Source organism: Oryctolagus cuniculus (assembly GCF_964237555.1).
Source record: "Oryctolagus cuniculus chromosome 16 unlocalized genomic scaffold, mOryCun1.1 SUPER_16_unloc_1, whole genome shotgun sequence".
NCBI classification, from domain to species: Eukaryota; Metazoa; Chordata; class Mammalia; order Lagomorpha; family Leporidae; genus Oryctolagus; species Oryctolagus cuniculus.
This window is the reverse complement of record NW_027208201.1, coordinates 5294951-5321041: the sequence shown is the minus strand read 5'-3', so window position 1 is coordinate 5321041 and position 26091 is coordinate 5294951. Positions and strand designations below refer to the sequence as shown.

Genomic DNA, 26091 nt, shown 5'->3' with positions numbered 1-26091 from the left:
GGTTTCTGTTTTGTTCCATTGGTCTACATGTCTGTTTTTGTGCCAGTACCAGGCTGTTTTAAAGATTTATTGGAAAGACAAAGTTATGAGAGATGTAGAGACAGAGAGAGAGGTTTCCATCTGCTGGTTCACTCCCTAGATGGCCACCATAGCTGCAGTTGTGCTGATCTGAAGCCAGGAGCCAGGAGCTTCTTCCAGGTTCCCACATGGGTGCAGGGGCCCAACAAGTTGGGCCATCTTCTACTGATTTCCCAGGCCATAGCAGAGAGCTAGATTGGAAGAGGAGCAGCCAGGACTAGAACCAGCACCCATGTAGGATGGCAGCGCTTCAGGCTAGGGCTTTAACCCGCTGTGGCACAGCTCCAGCCCAATACCAGGGTGTTTTGATTATAAATCCCCTGTGTTAATTCTTGAAATCTGGTATTGCAATGTCTTGTGCTTTGTTTTTGTTGTATAGGTTTGCTTTAGCTATTTGGGGTATCTTGTGTTTCCATATAACTTTTAGCAGCATTTCTTTTCTAGATCTGAGAAGAATGTCATTGTTATTTTGATTGGGATTACATTGAACCTGTAAATTGCTTTCAGTAGTGTGGAAATTCTGAAGATATTGAGTCTTCCAATCCATGAACCTGGGAGAATTTTCCATTTTTAAGGTTTTCTACTCTTTTTTTAAATGTTTTATAATTTTTATCATAGAGATCTTTGGCCTCCTTGGTTAAATTTATTCCAAGGTATCTATTTTTTGTAGCTATTTTTATGTTTTATTTTTCTGAGGGAGGAATAACTTATAATGCTGTTTAGTTTCATACTGTTGGTGTGTTGGTGAATTTTTAAACTGTGTGCCAAATGCAATCAATTATATGAACTGAGAAAAAATGCACTTATCCTAAAAATAAAACACTGCAAGTAGAAATTGTATAAAATATTTCATGAATTTAACACAACTTGAAATGACAGTCTGTTAATCTTAACCTTCAAACACATGAATCAATGAATAGCAACCAACAGAGGATTGCATAAATTTATTTAATCCCACATAATTTTAACAGGTATGAATTTAACACTCAAATTATGGATGAAATGTAGAAATAAGAAAAATTTCCTAGAAAGAGGAGCAATGTTATCCATTGTGAGAAAACAAAACATCCACTCTCTTGGGCATGTAACATTTGAGAGCCATTATCAAATCCCAAGAACTCTTATTTTTGCTTAAGATAGAAAAATGCAGAGAATGTTCAACAATAAAATGTGAAATGATAAAATAGAATCCTGAGCAATAGGAAAAGAGTGAATAAAAATTGAGTGAACATTGTGAATATTCTGACAATTAGACGTTCTAAACCAAATGCTTATTTTCAAGGCAAATATAATTGAATGAAATTGCTTCTATAAGAGTTGATACATTATTGGAAAATTACAGAGAGGTCTCAAGAAAATGGCTTTGGTGAATAGATTAGAGATACTCCTGAATGCTTGGGTAACTGACAAGTCAGATGGTATTCAATCATTTCAGAAGGTACTGAAAAGAGAGATGCTTGCCTCTTGGGTTCCATCCCTAAGTAGAAGTGAAATCGCATGTTGGAACACATCAAGGCTTTCCTGAAGGGCTTGGGAAGGTGAGTGTGATCATGGGCACAGTTTGCTTCAGAGGAGTCTCAGGGTCCTTCTACGATCTTCTAGAGCCCTTGGAACCTCACTCACACCTCCTCCATGTGCCAGAGCTGAGGAACCACTGAGTGGAAGTCTGAGTCTGACCATTGTTGCATCAGGGCATGGCTGTGTTGTTGCTCTAAATTCCATAGTCTCTCCCTTCTCCCTGATGCTGCCCCTCTCTTTAGGTGGCTGTGGAAGAACTACCAACATGGGCTGGCCTTCCGCTTTGCCATGTAGGAGATCAATAAGGACCCCCAGCTACTCCCCTGCCTGACCTTCAGTTTCCAACTCTACAATTCTGTTACCAGTGACACGCTGAGGAGTACTGTGTACTGGTTGACTGGAAAGCATCATCTCATCCCTATCTACATCTGCCAGACACAAGGCAAGACGGTTGCCATCATTGCTGGAACCACATCAGCATTTTCAGCTGAAACTTGAATGGTACTGGAGCTGTACAAAACCCCACAGGTAAATGGGTTGTGACTTCTGGTGAGAAATGTTTCCATCTCCCACCAGATCTGTCACATCTGATGCAAGGGTCATGTGGAAGCCAGTTACACATATACTACTCTTAGTTGAAACAAATTCTGGGGAATTCGTTAGGCTGTGAGAAAGGGAAGGAGCAGTGGATGCTGAGAGCCTCAGCCCAGATCTCTGTCTAGGGCCAATGTATCCATCCCCACCTGTTAGGAATGTTGATTGTTGACTCTTCATAGGAAATACCCGCAGCACAGAGATGTCCTAAGATGACTCTATGTTAGTTGTGGGGATATAAAGACCTGGGCTTGTATTTTCCATTTAGGACCCCACTGAAGACGATGACAATCCCAAAGATCATTAATGAATATTTGGGGTTTGGTTACAGTTAGATGAGATTTCACTCTCTCCCTATGCCCAGTCCTGACTTTGTCACATGTAGCAGATTCATTCACAGGGTTCCCAGTTTACTTTCCATGTGCAACTCAGAGATTTAAATCTTTTTGTGTGTTTGAGGGACTGAGAAACAATTCAGGCAGACAGTGTACACCTATTCACTGGTTTAGTCACCAAATACCCACCATGGTGCTGGTGCAGATTGGCTGTGGTGTAGCCAGGAGCCTAGTATTCAATACAGATCTCCCAAGTAGGTGTCAGGAACCCAATTACATGATCCAATTGAGCTGCCTCCCTGGATCTGCATTCACATTTCAGAGATTCTTAAAGGAGACCCACGGGAAACAGGTAGCATTGTGCACCCATTACCATCAGGCTCAGACTGGAATAGCATAGGAGGATTCAAACCCTCAGGAGATCAGCACAGTAAAGAGTTGTTTGTCTCAGAGGTAACATGTAATCCCAGTTGTAGTGGGGCTGTTAACCTCTTGTGACATGCAGTGAGAAGTGGGAAACACCAATGTCCTGGTGATTCTGCAACCAGAAATCATATCTCCTTCTCTCCATGGCTTGCCATGAAGATACATGGGTATCTTACTCACTTTCATGCTATGAATGAAGATCTACATTTCTTCTAAAAGCAATAGGCATTGAAGCATTGTTTTCTCTGATCCCAGGTAATAGAACTTGGCTGTGTCTATGCTGGACATTGTCTTCCCAATATCATTGTGTTCAGATGTGCCTGTTGGAGAGCAGTGTTTTTTTTTTTTTACTCACTTCCCAAGATTGACAACTCGTAATCCATCTTCATCAGATCATGGTGGTTTTCTTTCCTTTCAAATCACATATCATCCTGTTGATCCCATGCTAAATGAGCGAGACAAGTTTCCATCACTCTCAGATGGCCAACAGTGATAACTCTCTGGTCTGTGGAATGCACTCGTTGCTACCACAGTTTGGCTGGATTTCGGTGGTACTCTTTATATCTAATGATATGAAAGGAGAGCAGTTCCTTCAGAATATTGAAGCTGAGATGGTAAAGAAAGGTGTCTGTTTGGCCTATTCAGAAAAGCTCCCTGACACTAAGTCAAGGTATGCAGAAACTGAAATCTCTTGCCTAGAGGTGATAAACATTTCATCAGCAAATGTGCATATTCTATATGGTGATGTAAGGAGTCTCTATACCATCGAATTCCTAAGTGAATTCTATTTAACACTGGAGAAGGTGTGGATCATAGATGCAAAGTGGGATATTGTTGTGCTTGAGACACAACACGTGCTGCATTTTGTCCATGGAGGCTTCTCATCTTCACACCACAAGGGAGAAACTCCTGGCCTCGAATATATTATCAAGACAGTGAACATGGGCCGGCACCATGACTCACTTGGTTAATCCTCCGCCTGCGGTGCCGGCATCTCATATGGGCACTGGGTTCTAGTCCCGGCTGCTGCTCTTCCAGTCCAGCTCTCTGCTGTGGCCCGGGAGGGCAGTGGAGGATGGCCCAAGTGCTTGGGCCCTGCACCCACATGGGAGACCAGGAAAAAGTACCTGGCTCCTGGCTTCAGATTGGCAGAGCATGCCGGCCGTAGCCATAGTGAGAGCTGGATTGGAAGAGGAGCAGCCAGGAGTAAAACTGGCATCCATAGGGGATGCTGGTGCTTCAGGCCAGGGCTTTAACCTGCTGCACCACAGCACCACCCCTCAATTTCTTTTGTAACATGTGAAAGTGCGGTATGTTTTTTATTAACTTGATGATTCAGTGAAGCAATATTTTTAACTATATAGCAAATGATCTGAGATCCACACAATTTTTATCCTCTCTGTATATATTTACTAACACATGTGAAAGAAATTATGACATTTTGGATTGGGGAGTATGGTTATTTCGTTTAGCTTAATGACTTCCAGTTCCAAGTGTGCACATTTCATTCTTTCTCATGGCTGATAATTAATATTTCACCATATATATATATATATATATATACATATACATCTTGTGTTTCCTTCATCCATTCATCAGTTGATGGACATGTAGATTGATTTCACAGCTTAGCTATTGTGCATTGAGCTGCTACTAATATGAGAGTGCAAGTGACTTTCATGTGCTGATTTAATTTCCTTTCTATATCTTTGTTTGCCTACGTGTGGGATAGCTGGAATGTATCTTAGAACTAGTATTGTTTTTCTGAGGAATCCCCATACCATCTTCCATAATGGTTGTAGCATTTTTCATTCATTCCCACCAAGAGTTTATTGTAGTACTTTTCCTGCCACACAGTCTCCAGAACTTGTTATTGCTCGAAGTTTGGATGATAGCCATTCTAGCTGGGGTGTGGTGAAACCACACTCTGGGTTTTATTTCCATTTCCCTAATGTCTTGTGATCCAGAGCATCTTTTCATGTGTTTGTTGGCCATTTGTATTTCATCCTTTGAAAAATGCCTGTTCATATTCCTTACTCCATTTCTTAACTGGATTGTTTGTTTTGTTGTTGTTAAGTTTCTTGAGGTCCTTCCCCCCCCCCCCAGAGAAACCTTATGTTTAAGGAATACAAACTCCATGCATTTCACAAGTACAACTTTAGGAATGTAGTGATTCTGCCCAACATTTCTGCCCTCCAATCCTTCCTTCTCCTCCCTCTTCCTTTCCTATTCTGGATATTAATACTTTATTGGATATTGGATGTATATTTTGTAGATATTTTCTCTCATTCTGTAAGCTGTGTTTACCTTGATGAGTATGTCCTTTGCTGAGTAGAAGTTAGTTAGTTTGATGTAATCTCATGTGCTTATCTTTTCCTTTATTGCCTGTAGTTCTGGGGTCTTATCCAAGAAGTCTTTGCCTAAGTCAATGTCTTGCAGTGTTTCCCCAATGTTTTCCTCTAGTAATTTGATGTTTTCAGGGCTTAGGTTTAGATCTTTGATCAATTATGAATTGATATTTATATAGGCTTTAAGGTAGCAGAATGATTTCAAGAGTCTGCATGTGGAAATCAAAGTTTTCCAATACTACTTGTTGAAGAGACTGTCCTTTCTGAAGAGAGTGAGTTTGGCTCTGTGTAGCATTTTGAATTATAATTTAATAATGAGAGGTCATAGAATAATAATATTTCTCACTGTAGGATGAGACGCTATAAAATATCCTAATATAGCTCATTACAAAGAATAGGAAGGAAAAAAAAATTACCCAAACATATTCTTTTTTTGGGAATGTATGCAAAGCTAAGAAATGTGGATTACTGATATATCTCATAGCAGCTATGTCTGCTATAATGTTGTATATATGTATGCTATAGCTCATGTGCTTTGTGAGACATTGTTGGGGAAAATAAAATTGGGTCCACTTTATATCATAAAATGACTCTGAAAAATGAAGCAATGTCTCAAAGAAAGCCTGCCACAACTAGTGAGGACAGTCTGTGAGCCTATTGTTAAATACAAGATCACAGAGCTTGCATGTAAGCACAGGGTACATCTGCTGGTTGTAGATGGATTTGCCTGGATTTTAAACCTGGCTTGCTTGGATCTATTACCCATATGTAGAACAGTATTAGGAACTTCGCCATACGTATACATGAAAATCGACTAATCAAATTATTTGAGGAAATCAAATTTAATGTGTCACAGAAGGAAAATGTATATATATATATATATATATTGTACATTATATATGTTTAAATTTACACAGTTTACTTCACTGTGAAATTTCCATGTTTATTACAATAATAGTTGACATACTATTTTTGAGTTGGTAGCCTCAATATTAGAAAAATAAGTATGTTGTCAAAAAAGGCTTTGCAAGATAAGATTATAGAATATTTATGAAGTTCTTGGTTCAAATTAATGAAGAAATGATGATAGTTGTTTAAAGAATACGCCCTCCAGGAGGAGCTAAGATGACAGAATAGGGAGGGAGCTTACTGAATCCGGGAGAAGACAGATTAAGAAAAGTGAAGATAGTGGCCAGCGTTGTGGCTTACTAGGCTAATCTTCCACCTGCGGTGCCGGCACCCCAGGTTCTAGTCCCGGATGGGCTTCCGGATTCTGTCCCGGTTTCTCCTCTTCCAGTCCAGCTCTCTGCTGTGGCCCAGGAAGGCAGTGGAGCATGGCCCAAGTGCGTGGGCCCTGCACCCTCATGGGAGACCAGGAGGAAGCACTTGGCTCCTGGCTTCAGATTGGCACAGCACGCAGGCCATAGTGGCCATTTTGGGGGTGAACCAGCAGAAGGAAGACCTTTCTCTCTGTCTCTCTCTCTAACTCTGCCTGTCAAAAAAAAAAAAGTGAAGATAGTGTAGTCTCAGAGAAGAATTAGGAAAAAATGGCAGAAGACACTCCTCTGTAATTAGAGGGACTTGGTGGACCTATGTGGAAGGCACGGGTACCTGCACAGGTATCTGCCATGGGAGCCTAATCCATTCACATCAAGGTAGCATGTGCCAATGCCATCTTACTTGTTAAAATGATCTGTTTAAGTTCATGATTGATCAAAAAGATAGGATTAAGTGTCAAAGGGATTACAAAAATATGAGCAGTGTCTGAAGGTAATAATTGATAGAATTTAAAGGGAGAGAAAGATCCTACATGGGAAGCAGGATACACATTAGACTAATAGAATGGAAAATGCCCTAAACAGCACTCTTGCCTCAGAATCAGCCCTTATGGCACTGGATCTGGCTAAAGAGCCCAGGAGAGTTTCTCAGGCATGGAAAGTCAAGACACTGTGGCAAAAAAATGACCTAAATGAAAGATCTCTGTGAGTGAGATCCCAGCAGGAAGAATGGGCCATCAAAGAAGGAGGTACCTTTCTCTGAAGGGAGGAGAGAACTTCCACTTTCAATATGGCCTTGTCTAAACAAGATCAGGGTTGGTGATCCCTTAATAATTATAGAGTGCCTATCTTTGTCTCTTTAACAGTTTTTGCTTAAAGTCTATTTTGTCTGATATTAAGATGGCTACACCAGCTCTTTTTTGGTTTCTGTTGGCATGGAATATCTTTTTCCAACCTTTCACTTTCAGTCTGCATGCACCTTTGTTGGAAAGATGTGTTTTTTGTAAGCAGCAAATAGATGGGTTTTTTATTTTAATTCATTCTGCCATTTTGTGTCTTTTAATTGGAGAGCTGAGGCCATTTACATTCAATGTGACTATAGATAAGTAGTGACTTTGCTCTGCCATTTTCCCAAAGATATTTCGAAAATATGCTTTGAACTTCCTGTGATCTTTTACTGAGAGATTTTCTTCCTTTTCCTTCTTTCGTATTGATGATAATGTTTTTTGTTTTTCTGTGTGCAACACATCTTGAAGCATCTTTTGCAGGGCTGGATGGGTGTTTACAATTTCTTTTTTTTTCTTTTTTTTAAAACTTTTATTTAATGAATATAAATTTCCAAAGTACAGCTTATGGATTACAATGGCTTTTCCCCATAACGTCCCTCCCATCCGCAACCCTCCACTTTCCCACTCCCTCTCCCCTTCCATTCACATCAAGATTCCTTTTCGATTCTCTTTATATACAGAAGATCAGTTTAGCATATATTAAGTAAATATTTCAACAGTTTTTTCCCACACAGAAACATAAAGTGAAAAATACTGTTTGAGTACTAGTTATAGCATTAAATCTCAATGTACAGCACACTAAGGACAGAGCTCCTACATGAGAGTAAGTGCACAGTGACTCTTGTTGTTGACTTAACAAATTGACACTCTTGTTTATGGCATCAGTAATCACCCTAGGCTCTTGTCATGAGCTGCCAAGGCTATGGAAGCCCCCTGAGTTCACCGACTCTTATCTTATTTAGACAAGGTCATAGTCAAAGTGAAAGTTCTCTCCTCCCTTCAGAGAAAGGTACCTCCTTTGTTGATGACCCATTCTTTCCACTGGGATCTCACTCATGGAGATCTTTCATTTAGGTGTTTTTTTCCCAGGGATTCCAATTCAATCCCATCAAGGTGGCATGTACCAATGCCATCCCACTAGTCCCAGTGATCAATTTCAGTTCACAATTGATCATAATGATAGTACTAAGAGCCAAAGGGATCACATAAACAAGACTAGTGTCTGCAAATACTAGCTGATAGAATAAAAAGGGAGAGAACAATCCAACATGGGAAGTGAGATACACAGCAGACCCATAAAATGGCAGATGTCCTAAACAGCACTCTGGCCTCAGAATCAGCCCTTAAGGCATGCGGATCAGGCTGAAAAGCCCATGAGAGTATTTCAGGCATGGAAAGCCAAGACACTCTGGGTGTTGACAATTTCTTTCACTTTCTATTTGCTATGAAACATCTTCTTTTCCCACAGGCCAAGTTAGACAGTGAAAGAGAGAGACAGAGAAGAGAGAAAGGTCTTCGTTTTCTGTTTGTTCACCCCCCAAATGGCTGCTATGGCCACTGTGCTGCAGCCCACACACTGTGCTGATCTGAAGCCAGTAGCCATGTTCGTTCTCCTGGTATCCCATGTGGGTGCAGGGCCCAAGCACCTGGGCTACCTTCCACTGCTTTCCCGGGCTACAGCAGAGAGCTGGAATAGAAGAGCAGCCAGGACAGAATCCAGTGCCCCAACCGGGACTAGAACCCCGGGTGCTGGTGCCAGATGTAGAGGTTTAGCCAAGTGAGCTGCAGCACCGTCCACTCTGAAAGGTCTTTATTTTACCTTCATTCACAGATTTTTTTTTTCTCTTAGGACTTGGGTACATATTTCCATTCACACCTTGCCTGCAGGGTTTCTGATGAGAAATTTGCTGAGTCTAATTACAGATTTTCTAAGAGTAATCTAGTGTTTCTCTCTTGCAAATTTTAGAATCTTTTCTTTATGGCCGGCACCACGGCTCACTAGGCTAATCCTCCGCCTAGCGGCGCCGGCACACTGGGTTCTAGTCCCAGTTGGGGCACCGGATTCTGTCCCAGTTGCCCCTCTTCCAGGCCAGCTCTCTGCTGTGGCCAGGGAGTGCAGTGGAGGATGGCCCAGGTGCTTGGGCCCTGCACCCCATGGGAGACCAGGATAAGCACTTGACTCCTGTCTTCGGATCAGCGTGGTGCGCAGGCTGTAGCGCACCGGCTGCAGTGGCCTTTGGAGGGTGAACCAACGGCAAAGGAAGACCTTTCTCTCTGTCTCTCTCACTGTCCACTCTGCCTGTCCAAAAAAAAAAAAAAGGAATCTTTTCTTTATGTTTCACTGCGGTGAGATTGATTACAATGTGTCGTGGTGAGGATCTTTTCTGTTGATATATATTGGGAGTTCTGTGGTCTTCCTCGTCTTGGATGTCTCTTTCTCCAAACCTGGGAAGTTTTCTGCTAGTGCATCACTAAAAATGCCTTCTAATGCTTTCTCTCTCTCCATGTCTTCAGGAACTCCTAGAACCCAAATGTTGTTGTTTTTTAATGGTATCCTATAGATTCTCAACAATATTTTTTAGATTTCAAATTTCCTCTTCTTTTCTTTGGTTTGACTGTATACTTTCCTGTGCTCTGTCTTCTAAGTTCACTATTCTCTTTTCTGCCTCATTGATTATGTTTTTAAGGCTCTCCAATATGTTTTTTATTTGTTCTATTGAATTCTTCATTTCATTTTATTTCTCTTCAATATCTCAATTTCATGTTGCACTGAATTCCTGATTTTATTTTGATTCCTCCTTAAGATTTCATTTTCATTCTTTCATGTCCTGTTTATTTCAGTAGTTTGTGTGTCTGTTTTTTGTTACTTCTAAGTATTCTTATCATCAATTTTTTGAGTTCCGTTTCTTGCATTTCTTCTATCTCACCATCTTTCATAATCTTGTATTAAAGTGTCATGTTCTTTTGGGAGCATCATGTTGTCTTCCTTATTCTTGTTTCTTGCATTGTTGAATTTATTGTTTGGCATTTGTGGAGATACTTGGTTCACTCCCCAGATGGCCGCAATGGCAGAAGGTGTGCTAATCTGAAGCAAAGAACCTAGAGCTTCTTCCACATCTTCCATGCAGGTACAGGGGTGCAAGCACTTGGGCCATCTTGTACTGCTTTCCCATGCCATAGCAGAGAGCTGGATCAGAAGTGGAGCAGCTGGGACTTGAACTGGTGCCCATATGGGATGCTGGCACTGTAGGTAGCAGCTGTACCTGATACGTCACACTTCCAGCCCTTAAAGAGGCCTTCTAGACCTTTCTTTTCATGACTTCAAGAACTCCTAGAGCCTGTATGTTGTGTTGCTTGATAGTATCCTGTAGATTCCCAATAATGTTTTTTAGTTTTCTAATTTCCTCTTCTTGTTTTTTTTGTTCGACTGTATAATTTCCTGCTATTTTTCTTTTGTGTCAAATATTCTTTCTTCTGCTTCACCAATTGTGTTAAGGCTTTCTATTGCATTTTTTTGTTTTGTAAATTCTTCATTTCCGAGATTTCATTTTGCTTTCTCTTAAGATCTCAATTTTGTGGGAGAAATTTTCTTTCACGTCATGTACAGTTTTCACTAGTTTGTGCATTTTTTTAGATTACTTTTAAGTAATCCTATGATACATTTTTTGAATTTTATTTCTGGCATTTTTTAAAACTCATCATCTTCACAATCTAGTATTGAAGTGTTGTATTCTTTTGGGGTGTCATGTTGTGTTCCTTATTCTTATTTCTTGATACATTTGTTATTTGGGATTTGTGGAGATACTAGTTGGTTTCTTTTTTGTTTTTTTTTTTTTCACTGCAGCAGCTTTTATGTTTGGACTATGTCTTTTGCATGAATGGAATGTCTGCTTGCAGCAAATACCTAAAGGTATGATTTGGCTGTGGCCAAGGAGCTCTGTTCAGTGCTCTAGGTTGAAGAGGTTTTCAGGTGACACCTAGGTTGGCATGGTAAAACTTTGTTATCAGAGGGGAGGTATGTTCTGTGCTGTTGGTGTAGATTCAGCTCCCTTAATCTCCTCAAAGGAGACCAGTGCTGGGTGCTAGCCGCAGTGTGTATAATATTTGTCTCACTTCCACAAGGGCCACACAAAGGATCTGTGCAGTCCTCAGTGTAAGCAGATTTCCCAGCAATGTCCCTCACCAGGGAACCAGGGAGCCCTGAGTGTGTGGATCCTCTCACAGTGACTGCCAAAAGTCCCAGTCACACCCTGAGCCTTCCCACATGGCCTCAGTGTTTTCTCAGTTCTGGCACACAAGCCTCCCACAGTCTCAAGCACCCAGGTGCCTGTCAGTCCTCCCTGCCAGACTCAGGCATCTCCACTCAGCTGGTTTCTGGGTATGGACATGGGCTGGTGCAGCTGTTATGTATGTCCAAAATTGCACCCACTCTCTATTGGCTTCTTACAGGACACTCTTGCAGAGTGATCTGAGAGAAAAACATGCCCCTTCCTCCTTTGTTTCTCCTCTAGTTAAGCAGGAACACTATCTGCCACAGAGCTGCAATCAGGATTCCCTCCAGGATTTTCCTGCAGCTTTATCACCAGTGGCTTGGGCTACTGCAGTCTGGTCTCATCTCTCTATACAAAGCTGGTATGGAGGCTCTTGGCTGCTGGAGTCCTTTTTTATGTGCATCCACACCCTCCATGTAGGTCTGCTGTGTCCGTCTAATTTGTGTGGCGTTTTCTCTGCTGTTTTCTAACTCTTCCCTGTGACTGTACTCTCTCCACTTTTTAAAAACTATCTTCTCATAGATTAGAGCAGCAAGCTTCCTCCCTAGTCTGTCATCTTAACCATTTTAAACTGAAGTCAGTTGTATTTAAGTATACTCACATTCATATTTTACATCCATAGTGTAAATAGCATGTTCAAAAATTATGCTATCATCTTCTCTATGTAGATGCAAAACTAGAAGGTACTATCAGTGAAATTTGCATACATTAGTCTTGGAAATGATTTGTAGGATAAGCGTGAAAAGCTATAACAAGAGTAAGACAAAAAACAAAGAAGATTCCTTCTATCTCAAAATTTTCAAAAGAACAGACAATACAGTGAAGAAGCAACCAATAGAAAGCTTTTGCATGGGAAAGGAAATGATCAATAGAGTTAAGAGACATCCAACAAAATGTGAAAAATTATTTGCAAGCCACCTATGTGACAAAGGATTAATAGCCCAAATATACCAGCAACTTAAAAATTCAACAAGAACAAAACCCATCCAGTTGGGAAGGGTTCTAAGGACCTCAATAGACAGTTCTCAAAAAAAGAAATACAAATGGCCAAAAAAAATATATGAGAAAATGCTCAACCTCAGTAGCCATCAGAAAATGCAAGTCAAAACCATAATGAGATATGACCTCACCCCTGTCAGAATGGCTAAATTCCAAAACAGAGAGTTACAGATGCTAGAGAGGATATGGACAAAAGGGACACTTATATAGTGATTAGGGGGATGTAAATTAGTTCAACCAGTGTGGGAAACAGTGTGAAAATTTCTTACAAAGCTAGAAATAGACTTGGCATATGATCCAGCAATTCCACTATTGGGAATATACCCAAATGACTTGAACACTGTGCATCAAAGAGATACCTGCATCACCACATTCATAGCAGCTCTGTTCACAGTAGACAAAAGTGAAATCAACCAAGGTGTTGGTCATCCAATGAATGGATAAAGAAAATATACATTTGTATATTTTATATACATCTTATATACATATGCGTTTGTATATTTGTATATTTTGTACAACAAGTAATGAAATTCTATCATATGCAGCAAAATACACACAACTGGAGGACATCATGTTGAGTGAACTAAGCTGGACCCAGAAAGACAAATACCATATGTTCTCTTTTATGTGGGAGCTAAAATTAAAAGAAAAAGAAAAAAAGTAAGAAATGTCTGTGTGTATCAGTATCGTTGCATCTATATATATATATATACATATATATATATATGTAAAATTTTGTTTTATACCTGGGAGAAACCAATGGTTAAAATTGTGATACTACTATAGTTTTAATGATCTGTGATTACTTAAAATTTTACTCTATGTTGGAGAAATGGTCATTTTCCCATTCAATAACTGTTTATGGCCATTGTCTATTCCCACTAAACCAGGGTCTTTTTATTTATTAAACTTCTTATTTTGCAAAGTAATAAGCTTTTTTACTGTAGTGTAAATTTAAACTGATAAGAACAGATAGTACACTTGATCTTAGCCAAAAGGCCGAGAAGTGATGTGTAATATAAATTTAAAATATGTTACCTGAAAAACTAAAAACAAGCAAAAGAGAAGGAAAGAAGGTAGGAGGGAAGGCGAAGAGAGGGTTAAAAAGTAGAGTGCGGGGCCAGCACTGTGGCATAGAGGGTAAAGCCACCACCTGGCATGCTGGCATCCCTTGTGGGTGCTGACTCAAGTCTTGGCTTCTTCACTTCCAATCTGGCTCTCTGCTATGGCCTGGGAAATCAGTAGAAGATGGTCAAAATCCTTGGCCTGCTGTATGTGCATGGGAGACTCGGAAGAAGCTCCTGGCTGTTGGCTGTGCATTGGTGCAGCTCTGGCCATTGTGGCCTTCTGGGGACTGAACCAGCAGATGGAAGACCTCTCTCTGCCTCTGCTTCTCTGTAACTCTGCCTTTCAAATAAATAAATCTTAAAAGGAAAAAAAAAATAAATGGTACTCCAAAACTCAATAGCAAGGAAGCAACTAAATGAACTAAAAGTTTGCGAAGACTTGAATAGATATTTCTCAATACAAGACCTATAAATGATCAATAGGTATGTGGATAAATGCTCTTCACCACTAATCATCAAAGAGATGCAAACTAAAGCTATAAGGAGGTTTCACCTCAAACCTGTTAGAAGGGATATTATAAAAAACACAAAAGCATGGCTGGCATTGTAGCACAGCAGTTAAACTACTGCCTTTGATGCCAGCATCTCATATAGGCATCAGTTTCAGACATGGCTGCTCCACTTTTAATCCAACTCCCTGCTAATGACCTGAGAAAGCAGCAGATGTTCCAAGTGCTTGGGCCCCTGCCACCTACATTGGAGATCAGACTGGAAGAAGTTCCTGGCTTCTGGCTTTGGATTGATTCAGCCCTAGCTATTGTGCTCATCATATGGAATTATACTGTGGCCAGTGTATGGAAGATCTCTCTCTCTCTTTCTCTCTCTCCGACTCCCTCTCTGTAACCCTGCCTTTCATATAAATAAAATAAATATTTGAAAAATGCAGAAGAAATAATTGTTAACAAGGATGAGGAGAAAAGGGAATGCTTTCAAATTGCAGGTAGGAAGGTAATCTAGTGTCGATGTAATGAAAATTGTATGATTAAAAATTAAATATAGAACCTTCATACTATCCAGCAGTTCCAACTAAAGGATGTGAAATTTGTATGTGAAAGGGACATTTGCATTCCCATTTTCAGTGTGTACAGATATCAAATCATTCTCTTATAGACACACATCTACATAATTTAAAGTAATGAATTTCAAAATGAAAATACACGTTAGGCATTCTATTGTTTTCTCTGAAAACTGGGAGAAAATAGATATGACCACAGGAATTAAGTGGCTGAGAACTAACGTGGTTCCTTTCAGTTGTCACATTGAAACCACTGATGCTGAGAGCTTGGTGGTTCAAGCTTCTCAATGGGGAGAGCATCAGGCTTAAGGGTGGGGAGCTCAGCTGTGTGGAGGGGTAGGTGTGGGGGATGAACTTCCACCTCTCTCTGGAATGTGGATTATTCACATATTAATCAGGAAGCCCGTTTTTTTTTTTTTTGGCAGCAGGATATTATGGCCCTGGGAGTGACATCAGACATGGTAATGATGATTCCTGTGGTGCATGAAAGGTCATTGTGACTGATGTCAACCCTTCATCTTTTGTCAACAGTATCATGTGGGAAGATGCAGCTGGGTGTTTTTGTCATTCCAACACAAACTTTTTCTAACCCTGCCAAATCTATGAAAGCTGTCTATTCACACAACTCTTGGCCACTGTGCACACTGTTTAACAGGGATGCCGTTCCAGGATGCAATGATTGCCAAAGCCTTGTTGGACTATGATGCAACCCTAGAGGCAAGGGAGGTAGACAAATGCAAAACATGTTTTTCAAAAGGGTTTTCCCCCATAATGGAGGGCAACAGGTGCAGTGCCTCAGGCAGGTGGATCCCCTGAGTTTCTGGATGAGACAAATGGGAAGCATTGAAAATACAGGGAACCCAGAGCAGCTCTGATCACAGGACACTCACAGCCAGGTCTCAGCACTGTGACTTGCTTTGAACTCTGCATTCTGCTTCTAGCTGTGCTCTGGTCTAGCTCACCAGACTGGCACACAGGTTCCTACAGGCAGAGGACACTCGTCAATACCTGGAGTCAGCTGTGCTCTACACAGAGCTCCACTGTCACTGCTGATTGATGAGCCCTCAGACCTGATCCAGCCCTGTGTCTCCTCCTCTCAGCTGAGACTCAGGGCTCTCACTATAGTTTGGGGAGACAGTGACATGTCATTGCCTCTGATTTTTCTCTACCTACTCCTGCAGGCTTTATCTAATTCACAGGTCAAGAATGATGAGAACTGCCTTGATTACCTGAAGCCAAGTGTCTTCAGAGATGGAGACCTAGTGCTGGGAGTGTTTTTTCCCCTGTACTACATGGAACCAGAAAGAGAGATGATCCAATTATCCTTTTTACTCAAGCCTGAGTACAAAGTGGTGGCATCTTGGTAAGTTCAAGGTGTGTGTATCTGTGCTTTTAAAGTTTTATTTAAGGTAGACATATTCATGCATTTCATATATGCAGAATCAGGAATAGTAATCCTTCCCTCCCCCCTGTGCTCTCACTCTTCTTCCTCTTCCCTTTCCCATTCCTACTACTAATTCTACAAACCTATTTTCAATTTTCTTTATACTCATAAGATTAATCCTACAGTACATAAAGAATTCAACAAATAATATGAGGGGAAAAACCCACTGTTCCTCAACAGTAATCCAAGGGCTGTAAATAATCATTGAATCTCAAAATGTCAATTTCACTCCTATCCATTATATGTTAGATATTCTATATCTGTTAAGCGTTGTTATGCCTGCATTTGAGTACATGCTCATGTCTGTATGTGTTCAGTATCTCTTGAGGCTTCTGACAATTCTGCACAGAATGGCAGAAACACAGTTCCATGAAAGCTAAGGTCCTCTCCTTTCTTTCATGTTTCACTACCTTTCAATTCCATTTGCTTTCTGACTCCTTCAGATACATAGGCAAGGCATTAAGATTATTGTACCTATTCCATTGGCCAGCTATCTATGATTAAGCCCTGGGGTTCTTGGAGTCAGATGGTTAGGAGCTCAAGTCCTCTGTTGCTAGCACCTTTGGAGGGAGCACACTGGAGTTCTAAGACCATGTCCTGAGGTCAATGTCGGGAGGGCCTCCGTCTAGGTAGCCACTGATGACAAGAGTGATACTCATTTTGTCTGTGACTTGAAGCCATGAGGCAGACCCTGTGCCCTCACAGATTAATAATTAAATCCTACTACACTAGAGGCATTTGGACCCTCATCCTGAAAATCAGAAGCAAGGGAAATAATCTTCCATATGTGTTTAATGGCTTCTTCTTGGAATCTGACATTTTCTTCTCCAGGAACAATGCAGAAACAGCATGCATTCTGAGCTTTGCATCAGTGGTGTGTCTTTCTGTTAATGGAACACTGTGTTTGTGCCTAAGGAGGGGCTTAGTAGAAGGCCTGTGTCTGCACACTTTGCTGGTGCCAACAGTGGAGTTGGCCTCTCAGTCGACCCTGAGATCCACATGCTTATGTGTTAGGAGAGAGTTTTGCAGTGTGCAGTTTGTTTAAATGATGTGAGTCTGTCCTTGTCAGTTCTTTCTTGGTGTGTAACACTTGTTACCTCTGCAGGTTGTGCTGTGCTAGTGAGAAAGTGGGGGTGCTGATCTTTGGGTCAGAATCACACCTTGTATTTTCTCCTAACAGTACCATCACATTCTTGTTCTTTTTCAGTGTTTCTCTTTGAGTTTCCTTACCTCTTTGTATTTTGTTCATTGCTAGTCCCAAAGTGAAATGGCACTTGTGTTGGAAAACGTTTCATGCTTGTGGATTCTCTGCTTAGGTGGCAGCTGATTTCTGTTTACATTCTGCCAGTGGTGGGGTTCTGTGTAGGGAAAGTGAGGACCTGCCTTGTTCATGAGTCCCAGAGGAGAGTTCTGTTTATGTCACAAGTTTAGAGGCCAAACTCTGCACTCTGCCTTATGTTCTCCAGCCCAAAACATGTCTGGCCACCCTCCCTGTGTGCTGAAGAGTGCCAACCATCATGTGCTTGTTGTGTCCTAGAATGTTCTAGGCCTCAACCAAGGTAAGCCCTGTTACAGGCAGACTCAGTTTCTCCTCTATTATGCTTGCAAACCTAACAATATATCATGAATGTATTTCCCTATAACTGATGGATATTGTTACTGTTTCCATGCCAACCAAGTTTTATTTTATGTTAATAATGCACACCTGTTTACTCAATGTTGTATATTTAGGAAATCACTAATTGTGTGTGATTATGAGTAATATATAATGATCATTTTTAGTTAATAAAGCTTGCATTTTTTTCTTACTGAGATAATTAGGCTAATTAATAGGTCATGAGGTATGCCGTTTCATAAAACTTTCAGTGCTTATTGCCAAATGCTTGCTGATCAACTGGGAGACTTTCAAATTCTCCATACCTATTTTCAGTGCACCCCCATCCCTCTGACCTTCCCTCCTTCACTGGATAACTCTAATCCATCCTTGGTCTCTGTGGAGCTGCCTATTATGGACATTTTCTGTAAACTGATTCATGTGTTTGTGATCTTTTTGACTGAGCTTTTTGGGTGCACATTATTTTCACACTTTATCCATGGCAGAGCTTATAACAATGCCTAGTATACAGTTATCCTAATATCTTAATAACTAAGTCTACTTTTGGCATTAAGATCTTTCTGGTTGCTCATAGCAGGCAAAGAATATTATTTGTTCCTCAATGTTCTGGGTATTAGTTGTACCATTGGCATTATCTATAATTTAAACAATCAGAAAAAAGTCCTGAGTTTGAGCCAGCATATTCTTTTGCCTTTAGAAATTGGATTCTAGATTCAATCTTACTTTATCATTGGTTCCTAAAAGCTGTCCTTTGTTTCTAAAATGTTTGATAAATATGCACTGTTATTCACTTTAGTTGTACCAAATAAATATCTAAAACATGTATATAGCATAATCTGACACTATAATATATTGCATTCACTAATGTATTCTGTGAAATGATTGCATCAAGATTTGTAAGTGGAATCAGAAAAAAATAATTCCTTTAAGAATAGTAATGCCTCTTCCTCTTTCCTCTTCCACTCTTTATTCAGTCGCCAGAATTTTATGGGGATTGCAATGAATCTGTAGATAGCATTTTTTTTTGACATGCAGAGTGGACAGTGAGAGAGAGAGACAGAGAGAAAGGTCTTCCATTGCCGTTGGTTCACCCTCCAATGGCCGCCACAATCGGCGCGCTGTGGCTGGTGCACCACGCTGATCTGAAGGCAGGAGCCAGGTGCTTCTCCTGGTCTCCCATGGGTTACAGGTCCCAAGCACTTGGGACATCCTCCACTGCACTCCCGGGCCATAGCAGAGAGCTGGCCTGGAAGAGGGGCAACCGGGACAGAATCTGTCACCCCGACTGGGACTAGAACCCGGTGTGCCGGTGCCGCAAGGTGGAGGATTAGCCTGTTGAGCTACAGCACTGGCAATGTAGATAGCATTTTAACACTATCATTTATTCCAATCCATGAACAAGGGATATCCTTCCATTTTTTGTGTCCTTCATGATGCCTCTCATAAGTGTTTAATAAATTTCACTATTAGTTTCATTCTAGATAAATTTACCTTTTTTGTTTCATTTATTCCTAAATATTCAATTTTTTTGAAGGTAATGTGAATGAGATTTCTTTTTACAAAATTATTATATATTTTTTATTTATTTTCATTTTCTTTGAAAGGCAGAGAAACAGAGACAGGAGAGAAGTGATATCTTCCATTTTCTGGTTTACTTCTCAAATGCCAGCAACAGCCAGGGCTGGGCCAGGCCATAGAAGCAGCTCAGAATTCAATCCAGGATGGCAGAGACCCAAGTACTTGAGCTATCACTGCTGCGTCCTAGCGTGTACATTAGCAGGGAGCTGGAAACAGAAGGAGAACCATGGCTCAAACATTGGTTCTCTAAAGTGGGTTGTAGGAATCCCAAGCAGTGTCTTTTTTTCCTAAGTGAGAACCATTATTTTATTTTAACTTCATGTATTTCAAAAGTACATCTTTAGGAATACAGTGATTCTGCCCACCATTGATCATTTTTTCTTTCTATTTGTATCTAATATCTTTTTCAACCCTTTACTCTCAGTTAATGTGTATCTTTACCTGTGAAGTGAGTTTCTTATAGATAATGTAGGGTTGGTTATAGTTTCTTTTTTTTTAAGATTTTATTTGCTTATTTGAGAGGTAGAGTTACAGACAGTGAGAGGAGGAGACAGAAAGAAAGATCTTCCTTCCTTTGGTTCACTCCTCAAATGGCTGCAATGGCTGGAGCTGTGCTGATCTGAAGCCAGTAGCCAGGAGCTTCTTCCAGGTCTCCCTCATGGGTGCAGGGGCCCAAGAACTTGGGCCATCTTCTATTGCTTTCCAAGGTCATAGCAGGGAGCTATGTTGTATATGTAAATTCTGAGAGCTGATTGTCACCTAATGTATGGTTTATCCTGGACAGTGTTTGATGTGCTAATGAGGAGAATGTATATTCTTGTGGTATTTAATTAAAATGTTCTATCAATGCCTGAGTTATTCATTTGCTCCATGCTTTGGCTCTCTTATATACCTTTGTGGAGTTTCTGGCTAGATGATGTGCCTATTGATGACAGTGAGATATTGAAGTGTATCACTGCTATTGTATTGCAATCTATCTCATTTACTTATAATAATATTTGCCTTATATATTTGTTTTTTATTATATATGCCTATATGTTGTTATTTCTTCTTGCTCCATGAATCCTCTTATTAATATATAATCATCTTTGTCTCTTTTTTTAATTTCTGGATTGAAATCTGTTTTTACTTGATATGAGTACATCTACTCTTGATCATTTTTTCTTTCTATTTGTATCTAATATCTTTTTCAACTTTTTATTCTCCCTCATGGGTGCAGGGGCTCAAGCACTTGGGCCATCTTCTACTGCTTTCCCAGGTCATAGCAGGGAGCTTGATCAGAAAAGGACCAGCCGGGACTAGAACTGGCGCCCATATGGGATGCCAGTGCTGCAGTGGTGGATTAACTTACTGCACCACAGCACCGGCCCTGGGTATGTTTTCTCTCTTCTCTTCTCTTCTCTTCTCTTCTCTTCTCTTCTCTTCTCTTCTCTTCTCTTCTCCTCTCCTCTCCTCTCCTCTCCTCTCCTCTCCTCTCCTCTCCTCTCCTCTCCTCTTCCCTTCCCTTCCCTTCCCTTCCCTTCTCTTCTCTTCTTGAAAATTTTTTATTTATTTATTTGAGAGGTAGAGTTACAGACAGTGAGAGGAAGAGATAGAGAAAGGTCTTCCATCTATTGGCCCACTCCCTAGATGGCCGCAATGGCCAGAGGTGAGGCCATCTGAAGCCAGGAGCCAGGAGCTTCTTCTGGGTCAACCACATGGGTGCAGGGGCCCAACAACTTGGGCCATCTTCTACTGCTATCCCAGGGCATAGAATAGAGCTATATCAGAAGAGGAGCAGCTGGGACTAGAACCAGTGCCCATATGAGATTCCAGTGCTTCAGGACAGGTATTTAACCCACTGCAACATAGTGCTGGCCCCCTATTATTAGCTTTTGACAATTTGATTGCAACATTCCTTGTGGAAAGTCTTTATAGTTTGAGTCTGTTCAGGGTTAAACGTCCTTTATCTGGATGATCATATCTCTTTCAAGACCTAGGAGGCTGGCCGGCGCCATGGCTCAATAGGTTAATCCTCTGCCTTGTGATGCCAGCACACTGGGTTCTAGTCCTGGTCAGAGCACTGGATTCTGTCCCAGTTGCCCCTCTTCCAGGCCAGCTCTCTGCTGCGGCCCGAGAGTGCAGTGGAGGATGTCCCAAGTGCTTGGGCCCTGCAACCCATGGGAGACCAGGATAAGCACTTGGCTCCTGTCTTCGGATCAGCGCAGTGCACTGGCTGCAGCATGCCAGCCATGGCGCCCATTGGAGGGTGAACCAATGGCAAAAGGAAGACCTTTCTCTCTGTCTCTCTCACTGTCCACTCTGCCTGTCCCCCCAAAAAAAGACCTAGGAGGCTTCCAATTATTATTGCATTCAGGAAGTGCCCCATGGCTTTTTCCTTTAATTATTCCTGTAACAACAAATGTTTGTTACTTACTGATATCCTACATATCACACTGGCCTTTTTATGGTTTTTATGATTGTATTGTTTCAAAAACCTACTCTCATGATCAGCAGTTTGTTTAGATGGGATGTGGAATGTCAGCTGTGTGGTTGTTACTCTGGCTTTGGTTCTTGGTTAGCCCAGGATTGTAATCTCTAAGTGATCTCTTCAGCTATGACCAATGTCAGCAGTGTCTACAAATCCTACAGTTATCCAGTCTGCAGCAGTTCATGGGGGTAGTGGTAAGATTTTGTAGTGGGTTTGAGCTTCCAAATGTGTCTGTCTTCAGGCCCCAGAGTAAGCTGTGAATTGTAGTAGAGTTTGTGATGTCAGTCCTACCTTTTTAGATTGGGAGGGACACATATGTCTTTCCCTTGTCCCAGACTTGCTGGAACTTGGCACCAGTAGCTTTGTCCCTGTAACTGGGTGATGTGAGTAGACATTTCCCGTGTTTCCTGGCAGTGTGTGGGTAATAGTGGGGCTTATAGCACCAAAAGCTCTACTTCTAGCACTGGGAAATTTGAAAGGGACCATGCAGTTAAATGCAGGCAGCATTTCACATGGTCCTGCAGGCTGTTTACAGGTGATCTAAGAACTATAGTACTAACAATCTCAGTACTGGAGTTGCTGAGCAGGAAGGATATCTTTCATAGGTCCCAGAGTAAAAGTGTAGGTTGTGGTGAGGCTTACACATTGTCAGCCAAGGACTTCCATCAGTGCAATGGAAATAGAGCATTTCCCAGGTCCCACAGGAAAAGCAAGGTACTCCCAGGGCTTATCAATAGTTGCAGTTCTGGTGCTACTGGGTGCAGCTGAGACCTGGAACCTGGGGAACAAAGCACCAAGTAGTAAGAGATGCAGAAGGGGACTTCCTAAGTTCTGGTTTTCTGGGATTGTGTATTGGCTACTTCCAGTTGGCTCCAACACAGAAAAGCTTAAGAGAATTTCCTGAGATTGTGTTGAGGGAGCATAGCTCCAGGCCTGCTGCCCTGGAAATGTGGTCCTTCCTTTGTTCTGGTTTTTTATTTTCTGTCATGGAGCAAATGTTGGCCCTCTCTAGCCATCTTGAATATTACTTCTTATATTCTGAATCTCTGCAAGTTTATGGCAGGGTGATTGATTAGAGAAGTATTCACTTTATTATCTGGTACTGGAAAGATTGGCCCTGGTAAAACAACCTTGTTATGGGCTTTGGTGCCATGTGGGGAATAAGGCTGCATATGTCACTTTTTAACAAAAAGACTTATTCATTTATTTGAAAGTCAGAGTTACACAGAGAGAGGAGAGGCAGAGAGAAAGAAAGAGAGAAAGAGAGAAAGAGAGAGAGAGAGAGGTCTTCCATCCGATGTTTCACTCCCCAATTGGCTGCAATGGCTGGAGCTGCAGTGATCCAAAGCCAGGAGCCAGGAGCTTCCTCCAGGTCTCCCACATGGGGCCGGGGCCCCAAGGACCTGGGCCATCCTCAACTGTTTTCCCAGGCCATATCAGAGAGCGGAATTGGAAGTGGAGCAACTGGATCTCAGTATAGGGGATGCCAGTGCTTCAGGCCAGGGTGTTAATCCCCTGTGCCACAGTACCAGCCCTGCCACATTTTTTTTAAAGAGGACTTTTTTCTTTGAAGACTTATTTATTTATTTGAAAGGCAGAGTTATAGAGAGGCAGAGGCAGAGAAATAGAGAGCAAACAAGCGAATGAGAGAGGTCTTCCATCTGATGGTTCACTTCCCAGATGACTGCAATGGCCAGAGCTGCACCGATCCAAAGCCAGGAGCCAGGAGCTTCTTCTGGGCCTCCTACATGGGTGCAGGGCCCCAAGACCCTGGGCCATCTTCTACTGCTTTCCCAAGCCATAGCAGAGAGCTGTATCGGAAGTGGAGCAGCTGGGACTCGAACTGGAACTCATATGGGATGCTGGCATTGTAGGTGGCGGCTTTACTCGCTTTGTCACAGTGCCAGCCCCAACACATGTCACTTTGATGCTTATGATCTCTGAAGGTTTTCTACCAGCTTATAGCAGTGTTTACAAGTTTACATTAGGAAACAAAGAATTCAGCTGGTCATACTTCACTTGATAGCAGGTACTACAAATAGCTCTAGAGTGAATATAACTTCACTTCAAAAAGGAAAATCATAGCAATAAGGTAAAATGGTGAAAAGTAAAAAAAAATCATTAACACTCTTAATTTATCATTTAAAATAATGTAAGCATTGGACAGATCTTCAAAGCCTAATTTTTGTGTTGGATCTACTTTAGTTATAACAAATAATCCTGTATATGAGCTCAAATGTTTTTGATTAAATGTTTCCATAAAGGGAACATTTATTTAGGCAATAGAAGAAAAGTTCCAGTTTCATATGTAAGAATAATGCACACAATACTGTGTGACACACATGTAAACTCATTTTTCCTAAATGGAAAACTATGCCTTTTGGGAACTGTATAAAATGCTTTATAAATATTTAAAATAAAGTGAAATTATATATTAGTATTAATCCCAACATTGAAACGTAAGAATAAATACAAACCTCTAGTCTCATATAACCTATGAAGAAGTGATATTTTTCATAAGATTCAAATTATGGATGAAATGTAGAAATTAGAAAAAAGTTCAGAGCAATTTGCAGGAAGTTTTTTTTTTTTGGCAAAAAATGCATAGAATGTTCAATGTGAAATGTTAAGGAAGTTCAATGAAGAGGAAAAAGGACAACAAAATGATATAATTTGGGTTTATGTCACTTAGAAGTCCTAAATCTATTATTTATACTTGTTGAACTGTAGCTATAAATAATCACTATGTTCAGTGATTATAAAGTGAATTGAAACTATGTTATTAAAAAATTAAAAGTAAAAAAAGAAAGGAATAAAGGAAGAGGAAGGAGGGAAGTGCCATGTTCTTAGAATTGTGTCTTTGAAATGCACAATGTCAGTCCTCTTTATATTAATAATAAAACAGGGAAAAAGCCCCTAATCAAATGCTTATTTTCAAAGGAAATATAATTTTTAAAGATTTATTTATCTATTTGAAAACCAGAGTTACACAGAGAGAAAAGGAGAGGCAGAGAGACAGAGAGGGAGAGGCAGAGAGAGAGAGAGAGAGAGAGAGAGAGAGAGAGATCTTCCATCCGGTGGTTCACTCCTCAGCTGGTTGCAACAGCTGGAGCTGTGCTGATTTGAACTCAGGAGCCAGGAGATTCCTCTGAGTCTCCCATGCAGGTGCTGGGGCCCAAAGACTTGGGCTATCCTCCACGACCTTCCCAAACCATAGCAGAGTGCTGAACTGGAAGAGGAGCTGCCGGGACTCAAAATGGACCCATATGAGATGCCAGCACTGTAGGCAGTGGCACCACCCAGTACACAACAGTGCTGGCCCCCAAAGCAAATATAATTTAACAAAGCTTCTTTCACAGGAGCTGATACATCAGAGTAGAAAATTGCAGAAATGGCACATGCAAAATGAATTCAGGTGAATGTGGTTAGAGAGGATAATATTTAAACAACTGGCAAATCAGTTGTCATTTAAACTCTTTCAGAACTAACAGAAAAGAAAAAGTGCATCTTGACTTCTGTCTCTGAGTAAAACTCAGATTCCATAGTGGGATACATCAAGGCTTGTCTAAAAAGCTCACGCAGATGAGTGTGTGCATAGGCAGTTTGCTTCTTTCCCACATCTGCACTGAAGAACTCACTCCTTTCCCTAAATATGACCTCTTCATAGGTGGTTATGGAAGAACTACCAACATGTCCTGGCTTTTCACTTTGCCATCCAGGAGATCAATAAGAATCCCCACTTACTCCCCAACATGTCCTTGGGTTACCAATTCTACAATGGTTTTCCCAGTGATCAGTTCACTTTGTGGAGCACTCTGCACTGGCTCTCAGGACAGGGTATATTTGTCCCTAACTACAACTGCAAAAAACAAGACAAATCAGTCGCCATCATTGCAGGAACCACAGCAACATTTTCTGCTGAAATTGGAACCCTTTTGGAGCTCTACAAAATCCCACAGGTATGTGTGTTCTGAAAAAAAAACCTAAATGAAAGATCTCTGTGAGTGAGATCTCAGTGGAAAGAACAGGTCTTCAAAGAAGGAGGTACCTTTCTCTGAAGGGAGGAGAGAACCTCCACTTTGACTATGACCTTGTCTAAACAAGATAAGAGTCGGAGAACTCAGAGGGCTTCCATAGCCTTGGAAACTCATGACTGGAGCATAGGGAGATTACTGATGCCATAGACAGGAGTGTCAATTGGTAAAGTC

The 26091-nt window shown here is 41.1% G+C and overlaps 1 long non-coding RNA gene and 1 pseudogene across 1 annotated transcript; one reads left to right on the top strand and one right to left on the bottom strand.

The window, feature by feature from the left end:
- The first annotated feature begins 1804 nt into the window (after positions 1–1804).
- LOC108176319 (uncharacterized) lies at positions 1805–25836 on the top strand. Its single transcript, XR_011385716.1, has 3 exons — positions 1805–2124; positions 15958–16139; positions 25551–25836. It is a non-coding gene; the product is annotated as an uncharacterized lncRNA (long non-coding RNA).
- LOC127486054 (U2 spliceosomal RNA) lies at positions 13521–13645 on the bottom strand (annotated as a pseudogene).
- Positions 25837–26091: the final 255 nt, after the last annotated feature.